The following is a 9,364-nucleotide window of genomic DNA, read 5'->3' as shown; positions in this document are numbered from 1 at the left end:
CATGCTGTGGCAGAACATAGCAGATATCCGGTGACCGTGTTAGTGTTTCTATGAACAGCACCCGATGATGATCTTAAAACAGTTCATCAGACAGAGAGACATTTGGCTGGAGCAGAGGGCAGTCCTCAGCCTGGATTCAGCAGATCTGTCTATGTTTATGTCTGTATCCATGTGTGTGTGTATGTGTGTGTGTGCGTGTGTGTGTGTGTGTGTGGCGGCTGCCGATGCAATGTGCCTCCCTGCAACAAGGAAGTACCGCTGAAGAAGTGGGTCAGCCTGGTCTGAGAGAGACAGCAGCTCACTGCAGCTTGTTTGTTTGGTTTGACCCTTGTGTTAAGCTCCTGTACCAACACTGACATTTCTGGATTCATTTCATATTTCCTGTCAATGTGTATCTTTAAAGGGACTGTTTGTAACTTTTTACACGTATAAATCTACCGGGTCGGGATCCCATGTTACTGAAACGTTTTCGTCTCCGACCAAAACTCCGGTGTCTCCCTGCGGGCACAGACGAGAGGCAATAACGTTTCTCTTCCTGCTTCAGCCCCGTAGGCTGAGGCAGGAAAAGCCAACACTAGGATCAGCAGTGATTCATGGAGAGACCTTCGTCTGGTCAGCTAACATTACTGCCAAGCAGATGAAATAGAGTGATATTGTGGTTTTAGCTGACGTGTGTCGCCTCACTGTTTTGAGCGATGCTCGTTCATGTCTATTTAGAGCGAGCAAGAGCAAGCCCGACACTGACTTTCGTTGACTTAACGGCCACAGGTGTCACTGTTAACAAGCATTTCTGAAAGTTACAAATAGTCCCTTTAAATTTGATTATTTTCATGCCAAAAAAATTAAACAAAATACAGAGAAAACATCCAGGTGTTTCTAAATTGTATTCTTGTCAAGCAAAATATATATGTTTTGTTTTGCAGTCGGACCCCTACTTAAACCTGCAGTAGGCAGAATGTTTTTGGTATCGTTGGGCAAAAATGCCATAATAACCATCCTATTGGCTGTTCATTCAGCGGAGGCAAATGTCAATCATTCGCAAACTCCGATCAAATGGTCAAACTAGGCAGCGCTGATCAAATATGAATCAATATTCTGTTACTGTAATGCCTCTTTCTCGTCTCAAATGTTTTCAGAAACATCTTGTAGTGTACTGTTTAGCTGTAAAATGAGAAAGTTTGCTCCGGCGGTGCTTGGTATTTCCTCAACTAATCTCAACATGGCTGCCGGGTCACAAACTTTCTCAAGTCCTGTGTTTGTTTGATTCACCTATCCATCCAGACGTCCTTCCTACACGGACTTCCGCGGACTATGATGAGTATAATACAAACGTATTTGTGATACGTCAAAAACAAACAAAATCGGGGAGAAAATGTTTCCCTCAAAATGTAATTGACAATGCAGTTTCGATCAGGCTGGGTGTAGAATCAACGTCGTTCTGCTAATCCAGGGTGCTTTCTGTACTGACAGACTAACAGGTCACCTCAGATTTCCTGCTGTTTTTTCTTTTCCATTTGTGGTGTTGAATCCAAACTGCTTCCATCTGTTCTCAGTTTGGTGTGATTATCTGTGAGGATGTTTCCCCGCTGAGGCCTGTTACACTGTACATTTTGAATTCAAACAGATCATGACAGAAAGAATAGTTACGTTTTTCTCCTCATTTGAGCGGTAGTCTGAATTTTTAATAAAAGATAACAGCCCTAACTCAGGTACCTTCAACTTTGGTGATTCTCATGATTCTCTGGGGGTTTTATAAAATATTACCACTCTCATAAATAAAGAAGAAGCAAGGTGGTCTTCTGTGCCATTTCAGACAGACACAGCCTATAACCAGAGCAACCGAACTGAGATTCAAACCAAATTCACAAAACCCTCAAACGTCATCAGTCACTTCCTGGTGCCCTTTCACAGAATGACTCAGAAAGACGTACTTGAGACAGCTTGGTGCTGTCATTAGAGTACATGCCGCTCTGTTTGATCCATACCTCTTTTATGAGGAGATGAAGCCTGAGTAGAAAGGGACAAGCCATTAGGCCCATTAATTATCATGTTAACTATGTTTAAACAGCACACATTATTTTTGCTTCTTCAGATGTCCAGACTGAGTAGAAAATCAGTCACAAAGTCTCTCACTCACCACATTAGAGGGTTGAAAGGACAGAACCTAATGGAATACTTGAAGATCAAGGATTCATTCAATGGCGTGACCATTTTCAGCGACACTTTCAACTTAAAACCAGGGAAGATGTTTCGAAACTGACATTCAGTCTGTCAGATGTGTTCTTTTCATAATCAATCTGGCCATGAGGAATGGACGGCTTACAGCTCACCATAGATCCTCTGATTACCATTCAATGATAAATGTTTTAGTAATTGCATTAACATACAATTAGGCAAGCAAAGGTCCTAAAAGGCGTATTTAAGGCCCTACTGTGCTAACCTGATAATCATTGCTATTTTGTTTTCACCCCATTTCTGACACGGTGTTCATGTTAGCTGTTCTGTTTGGGAGGGAGGTTATTTTTGCTCCAACCATTCAGTAGTGAGCGATGTATCTGTCCCACCCACATCATTTTCCGTCAACACTGACGATGAGGTAGTGGCTGCTATAGGAGCAGTTAACCCATCGTTTGTCATGATCCACCGTGTTCTGCCCAAGGTTTCTACCCGTTAAAGGGAAGGTTTTTCTTGCCACTGTCGCACCAAGTGCATGCTCATGGGGGGATCTCTTGTTGAGTCTGTAAATTATAGTGTACGGTCTAGACCTGCTCGTATCGAGATAACTTCTGTTATGTTTTGACGCCATATAAAAATAAATTGAATTGAATCCGGTCTGTTTGTTATTGTGTCCAAGTGCCGCTCAAGGAGGAGTCTCGTTTCTGAAGTCTGAATATCCGTATACTCTGGCTCTAATAAATACAGGTGGTGATCAGATTTAAAGACCTCCTTCACATTGTCGAAATCATCAAAATATTCAGCCATGACATTGAAAATCTTTTAGATGACACTAAGCTACACTTTCTGTAACGTTACCGTTGTCTTTCGGCAGCACGTCACCTCGCAAGATTTCAGAACAAGACTTCTCCTTGAGCGAGACTGTTACGGTCCCCTCCGTTTAAGGTCCAAGGGATGGAGGGAGTAACAAAATACATTTGTAAACCCAGGAATGAGAGACGCTGGCAACATAATTGGGTGAAAAATAATCATACAATTTATTAACAAAAAGTATGATAGCAAAAATGTACAAATACCAAATGAAAACTACTCTCTAACAGAAAGCGGGAGGTAAGTACACAACTAAATAAATATGGCCGTAACCAATAATAAAACACTCAAATTAAAGCTATTGCTTAAAAGTGCAGCGCAAAACAACCCGAAGGTACTCAACTTAACTCTACTGCTCCAGAGACAGGAAACAATACAACCTTAAACACCACAAAGTTTAAAGCACACCCGTCAACCACTGACAGAACACACAGTCTCTGAGATACTGCAGATTCGGCACTTGGCAAACTTGTTCGCCATTCTCCTGCTCTTTTATACTCTCCGCCTTGATTACTGATCAGCTGCAGCCGTGTGCTTCCCTGAACTGCAGCTACACAGGGGAGGAGGGCGGCACCTGAGGAGACAGAGAAAAGGGCAGAAAAACACAACACACATGCAACACAGCACGGCACCTAACAGAGACTCTTTGCATAATGTTGTCAGACACTTACTTAGAATAACAAGAGTGTGGACCCCAAATTCAGCATGGCACGTTAAAACTTCCAAAGACACGCAGCTTTGAACATATGAAACTAGACGAGCTAAGGTATCCTTTGGTACTAACCATGTCATGTTAACTTGTCTAAATAATGCTACACATGTTGGCGAGAAAAACTGGCATGGCCATATTCGTAAGGATCTCTTGACCTCTGACGTCAAGATATGTGTATGAAAATGGGTTCTACAGGTACCAGTAAGTCTCCCCTTTACTGACATGCCCACTTTATGATAATCACATGCAATTTTGGGGCAAAAACAATGCAGATTCTTCCATGCAGTATAAATGTGTTATTTTCGCCTATTCTATAAATGGTTCCTGCATACTGGGGTCCCTAAACAGTTTTGGAATTGCATAAATCGGGTATCACTGTAAAGTTGAGACTCTTGTGGATCCAATGAGGCCAACTGTATTCATGTGTGATGATGTTAGTCCCCATAGTAGCCATTTCATTGTAGTGAGAAATTTTTTTTTAAACTTGACATTGCCGTATAAACTGACCTGTGGTGACCTCTAGGATAATCACAGCATCATGAAACTTTACAACCACAAACTAGAGACCTAGAGCATTCAGAGGATGGATGGCTTTCCTAGGTAGATTGACAATAAGGGGGTTTGTGAGCAGTTTCCAGAACAGTTTCCTCAAGGTCTTGGTGTCTTAATGTGGTATTTTGGATGTCTTTTTGATAATTTTTTATCAATTCTCGAGAGGTAAAAAAATGGTTAAATTTAGAACCAAATCTGTGTAACAAATGGTATCAACCCCAAAATTGCTTATGAGACATAAGTGAGCATGGGAATTGCCATCATATACATCCATCATAATGTACTAAACCCTTATATACTCTGAACTTTCTACATTTGCATCTCAAATTCAGGTTCTCAGCTTTCAGATGATGTCCACCACTACTATGTGACATTTACTGCTGACCTGCTATCTCCCCCTAAAGACCCCCTGTACCCTCCTAAAAAAGACAAACACGGGTCTATGTGGGTCTCTACGGACACACGTCAGAGGGAGTGTTTGCTGTCTTGTACACTGACACCAGTGAAGCATATACGATCTCCGTCAATGCTCTCTCTGTCTGTGTGTGTGTGCGTGTGTGTGGCGTGTAGCCCCGCCTTCCTGTTCTATATGTTCTGGAACATGTTGTTCTCTGGCAGCAGGGCTTTAAATCACCACCCTCATATCCTCACACTGCAGCGCATGAGCTCGTACATGTCTCATATCTGCCTTACATCATGATTGTACTCTCTACTGCTTCAATAGCTCTATATAGTCGGATGTGGCTACTGAGAGCGTACACATGTGGAAAAGGGTGGGGGGGGGACATGGGTTCTTTTTTGTTTTGATTTTTTTTGATTTGATATGATTTTCAAATGTGTATTTTACAGATGAAATAAATCTTAAATGTTAATTATTATTTGTATTGTTAGAAGGGGAAGAAAAACAACAACAACAAATACAAAGAAAATGTATAAATCACAAATTTTGAATTTTTTTTCTGATGTTTCTCTGCAAAAATAATGCCGTTAATTGCACAACTAAATAATAGAATGAACTCGTAAGGACACATAAATAATAGACTCTTGATTCTTCAAGTCTGATTTGTCTTGTCTGGGATTCAAGGATTCTTGAGCTCCTATTGGCTGCTCGCTGCTCATGTCACAGCTGTTTCTATCTTCCCTGATTCAGTGGCGTCTTGTAAAATCCCCCCCCCCACCCCCACCTCCTGCTTTTTAGCTCCATTTCACTGCCTATAGCTGCCCCTGCCATCCACCCCCCCCCCCCCCCCCCCCCCATCTTCCCCTCCCATCCCCTCCCATCCCCTCCCTGCTCCTCCACTCTTAGTACACTGTGTACCCAGCTGAACATAATAAAGAGCACAGAACACTGACATATTGTTGTCTTCTGTGGATGTGTGTGAGCCCATTGTGTGAGCGTGTCGGTGGGAAGTATCACTGGGGTTTCCCTGGTCCCCCACCGATCATTAATCTACACATTCCAATTAATCCAGCAGCCTAATCATCGGTGGTCGTATGGAACGGGGCTTTGTGTCCGACCGGGACTGTGACATGGCAGCGCTGCTCTCCTGTGGAGTTGTTTATAATTCCATATTTACTCATTGTGGCGGGGGGTATTCCACTTTCTCCCAGCCAATAGGATCACTGCTCTGTTATTCCATCAGCTGCTACTGCTGCAGCTGCTCTTCCTGAAGACTACAGAAAAGACATTCCAGACAGTATACTATAGATATAGATAGATAGATAGATGGATAGATAGATAGATAGATAGATAGATAGATAGATAGATAGATAGATAGATTTACTTGATCCCAAATTAGGAAATAGCAGATCATCCAAGCAATGCACAGGAAGAGCACATAAAATGTACATGTTGACACTAGAGAAATATATCCATAGAATACAAAATATAAAGAATATTGGAATACACAATAAATATACCTGACTACTATAACTAGTCTAAAAACATCTAAATTATAGACATAGAATAACCCATTATATACATTAGCAAGTGTGCAATAACATACTTTATTACACGGCTGTGTTGAGTACTCGATTCTGATTGGTAAATCATGGTGTTCTGCAGTCTGTCATTTCTGTATAGCAGACCTCCTGGAAGACTCCCTTTAGAGGTTTTCCGGGCACGTCCAATTGGTAAGAGGCCCCCGGGGTAGACCCAGAACACGCTAGAGAGATTATATATCTCGTCTGGTCTGGGAACGCCTCGGGGTCCCCCAGGAAGAGCTGGAAATCGTTGATGGGGAGAGGGAAGTCTGGAATTCCCTGCTAAGCCTGGTGTCCCCACGACCTGGCCCGGATAAGCGGAAGAAATTGGATGGATGGATGGATGGATGATGGATGGCTGGATGGATGGATGGATGGATGGTTGGATGGCGTTCATGCAACTGTGGTGTAGTTCGTTTATAGCCTAACATTAGCTTTTTACTTCTGGAGATTGCATTCACACTTCAAAAATCAAAAAAGTGGTGTTGATTTGTGGAGATTATCTTGCTGAACAAAACGTGTCAGTATCATAAACATTTATTTGCCACAGAGCTTACTTTCTGTGATAATCCAAAACCCAATGGAACAATCCCATTGGCTTTTTGTTGAGGGAACCCAGGTCGATGCTAACTTCCTGGTTGGCCTCAAGGCCTATAGAAAGGAGGCTGAGTCACGCGTCATCAACGCGTCATTTCTTTGGGGGTATAACACATGCGCAGTAAAATCTGCCCTGCACTCGCCGAAATTGAGCCAATCGCAACGTACGACCGCAGCTTCAGTTACACTGCACATGTGTTGTACCCCATACCCCAAGACCCATGTCTGCCTGTGACCCAGCCTCCTTTCCATAGGCCTACAAAAATAAGTCATCCCTGGCCCACGCCACAGCCTAGGAACATACTGTAACTACTGACATCAGAAATTGAAACTCTATGACCACCGGTCGGTTTGGCCTTGAATGGATCAACTGTTTGGGAGTCTTCCCGAACCTCCTGATGGCCAGTCCGCCCCTGTTGATAGCACTCACATGTGTGTCCGGTAAGTATGAAGCTACCATCAGCAGCTGGCTAACATAGCTTGGCATAACGCCTGGAAATATCGGGAAACAGCTAACCTTGCTTTGTCCAAAGGTAACAAAATCCACCTACCGACACCTCTAAAGCTCACTGGTTAACATGCTCTGTCAACAATATCAACCCTACAGCCAGCATAAGGCAGGATTGTGGGTGCTGATTGGATTAACTCAGACAGTTATAAAACAGAGCTTAATGATATCAAGGAAAAGCACAAGGACCAAAAACAAATAGCTACCAACATCATGCCAAAGGAAACAGAACAGACGACCATCGCATTATGATGATGGAAATCATAATGTCATAATGGTTTTAGAAGAGTATGCTTTTGGATTTTGTCAAAACCATGGTTCATGATTCATGTAGGCGATAGTTTATTCACTGAATAGGTTTACATTAATAGGCTGTTAGTAATCAGCTAACATAGAGTGGTCAAGGTAAAGCTGATAATCATCAATTTCAGAGTCGGACTGAGATGTTTACAGGCTTATAACAAAAAACAATAGAGATTAATCCGTCTGATTTATGCTTTGTGTTTTCCTGGAATCTTTGACTGCAACACGGGTGTTTTGTAAAAAATAACTGTATAGGTTGTTGTTTTGCTGGCGATCAAAGAGCGGAGCCTGTCTGGTGTTTCTGGGCTGATAAAACAAACCCTGTGGGATAATCCGGTGAGGATCCAGTGGGATCAGTGACAACTGTGGGAAACAACTTCCTCCATTTGGTGCCCGTGCCTACATAAACACTGACGCGACATAGACGCTGCAAAACAAACCAATATTAATTTTGCTATGCGGCACAGAAGCGACAGGAATCAAACCGTTACTGTCCATCAACAATAGTATCACTGAAAACTCTGGTCATTGCCCTTTCAAACAAATGTCAGTCAAAAGAGAAATTAGGCTTTTTGTCCACATAGTGTACAGCTAGGTAGGTACATCCAGATCATAAAACCACTCTGAACAGCTTTTAGCCATAACTACGTGTTCCAAAATTAGTCAAATACTAGAACTTATTTACAGAGTTAAGAGTGTATCATTTTCCTCTCTGTGCATCCAGTACTGAAAAATACACTGGTTTGCTGTACCCATTCAGATGGGAAAAATAATATTCTATTTATTTATTTTGATTTATCTGTACAGAAACAGGCCTGAGACATGTTTAGCCTAACTAAACTGGAAGCTGGAAGCAGGAGGAAACTGTCAGCACGGCTCAGTGAGAAAATATGCCCTCCATGTCCACTATCCAGACGACCGGTGGTTCAATCCCCGGCTCCTCCAGTCTGCGTGTCATTTCGCGTGCCCTTGGACAAGATACTTAATCCCGAATTGGTCCCGTGTGAGTGTGTTCGAATGATTAGATTAATCTGATTATCAGGCTGACACCTTGTATGCCAGCGTCTGCCATCAGTGTATGAATGTGTGTGTGTGAATGGATGAATGTTGACATGTAATGAAAATCGCTTTGTGTGGTCGGAAGATTAGAAAGGCCCTATATATAAATGCCATTTACCAATAGAAAAAAAACCACACATAAACTAAACTGCTCTAATCTGGTAAAACCTCTCAAAGGACAGAACGTTGGAATTTGCTTCAGTGCTGCCGCTTCTCCGTGTCTTGTGTTAATATTTCTTTGACTGCACCGGTTCAGACCGCTAATATGATCGCTTCTGCCTAACCTAAACTAAGCATGTATCAGGTGTAGCTGCTTTTCTTTCTCAAACACAAAGATTAGATTGTTTCATTTGAATGGAAACAGCAAACCAGTGTTTTTATAAAAAAAAGTTAAGATTGTTAACATACTCTCTTTCTCCTCTTGTTGCCTGTCCTCTCTCTTCTATCTGCTGTCACAACCCCACGTTCACATGACAGAGTGGGACACACATCGTTTCAAAAGATTAGATAAAGTCATTTATTTAACAAAAGTAACTGAAGTATATGCATAATAAAACATCACAAGGCATGGGGTGTGTATATCAGTAGTGTGCAATGCGTCAAGG

This window comes from Sebastes umbrosus, chromosome 6 (assembly GCF_015220745.1).
Source record: "Sebastes umbrosus isolate fSebUmb1 chromosome 6, fSebUmb1.pri, whole genome shotgun sequence".
Lineage (NCBI taxonomy): Eukaryota > Metazoa > Chordata > Actinopteri > Perciformes > Sebastidae > Sebastes > Sebastes umbrosus.
The sequence above is the reverse complement of the archived record's forward strand: the minus strand, read 5'-3'. Positions refer to the sequence as shown.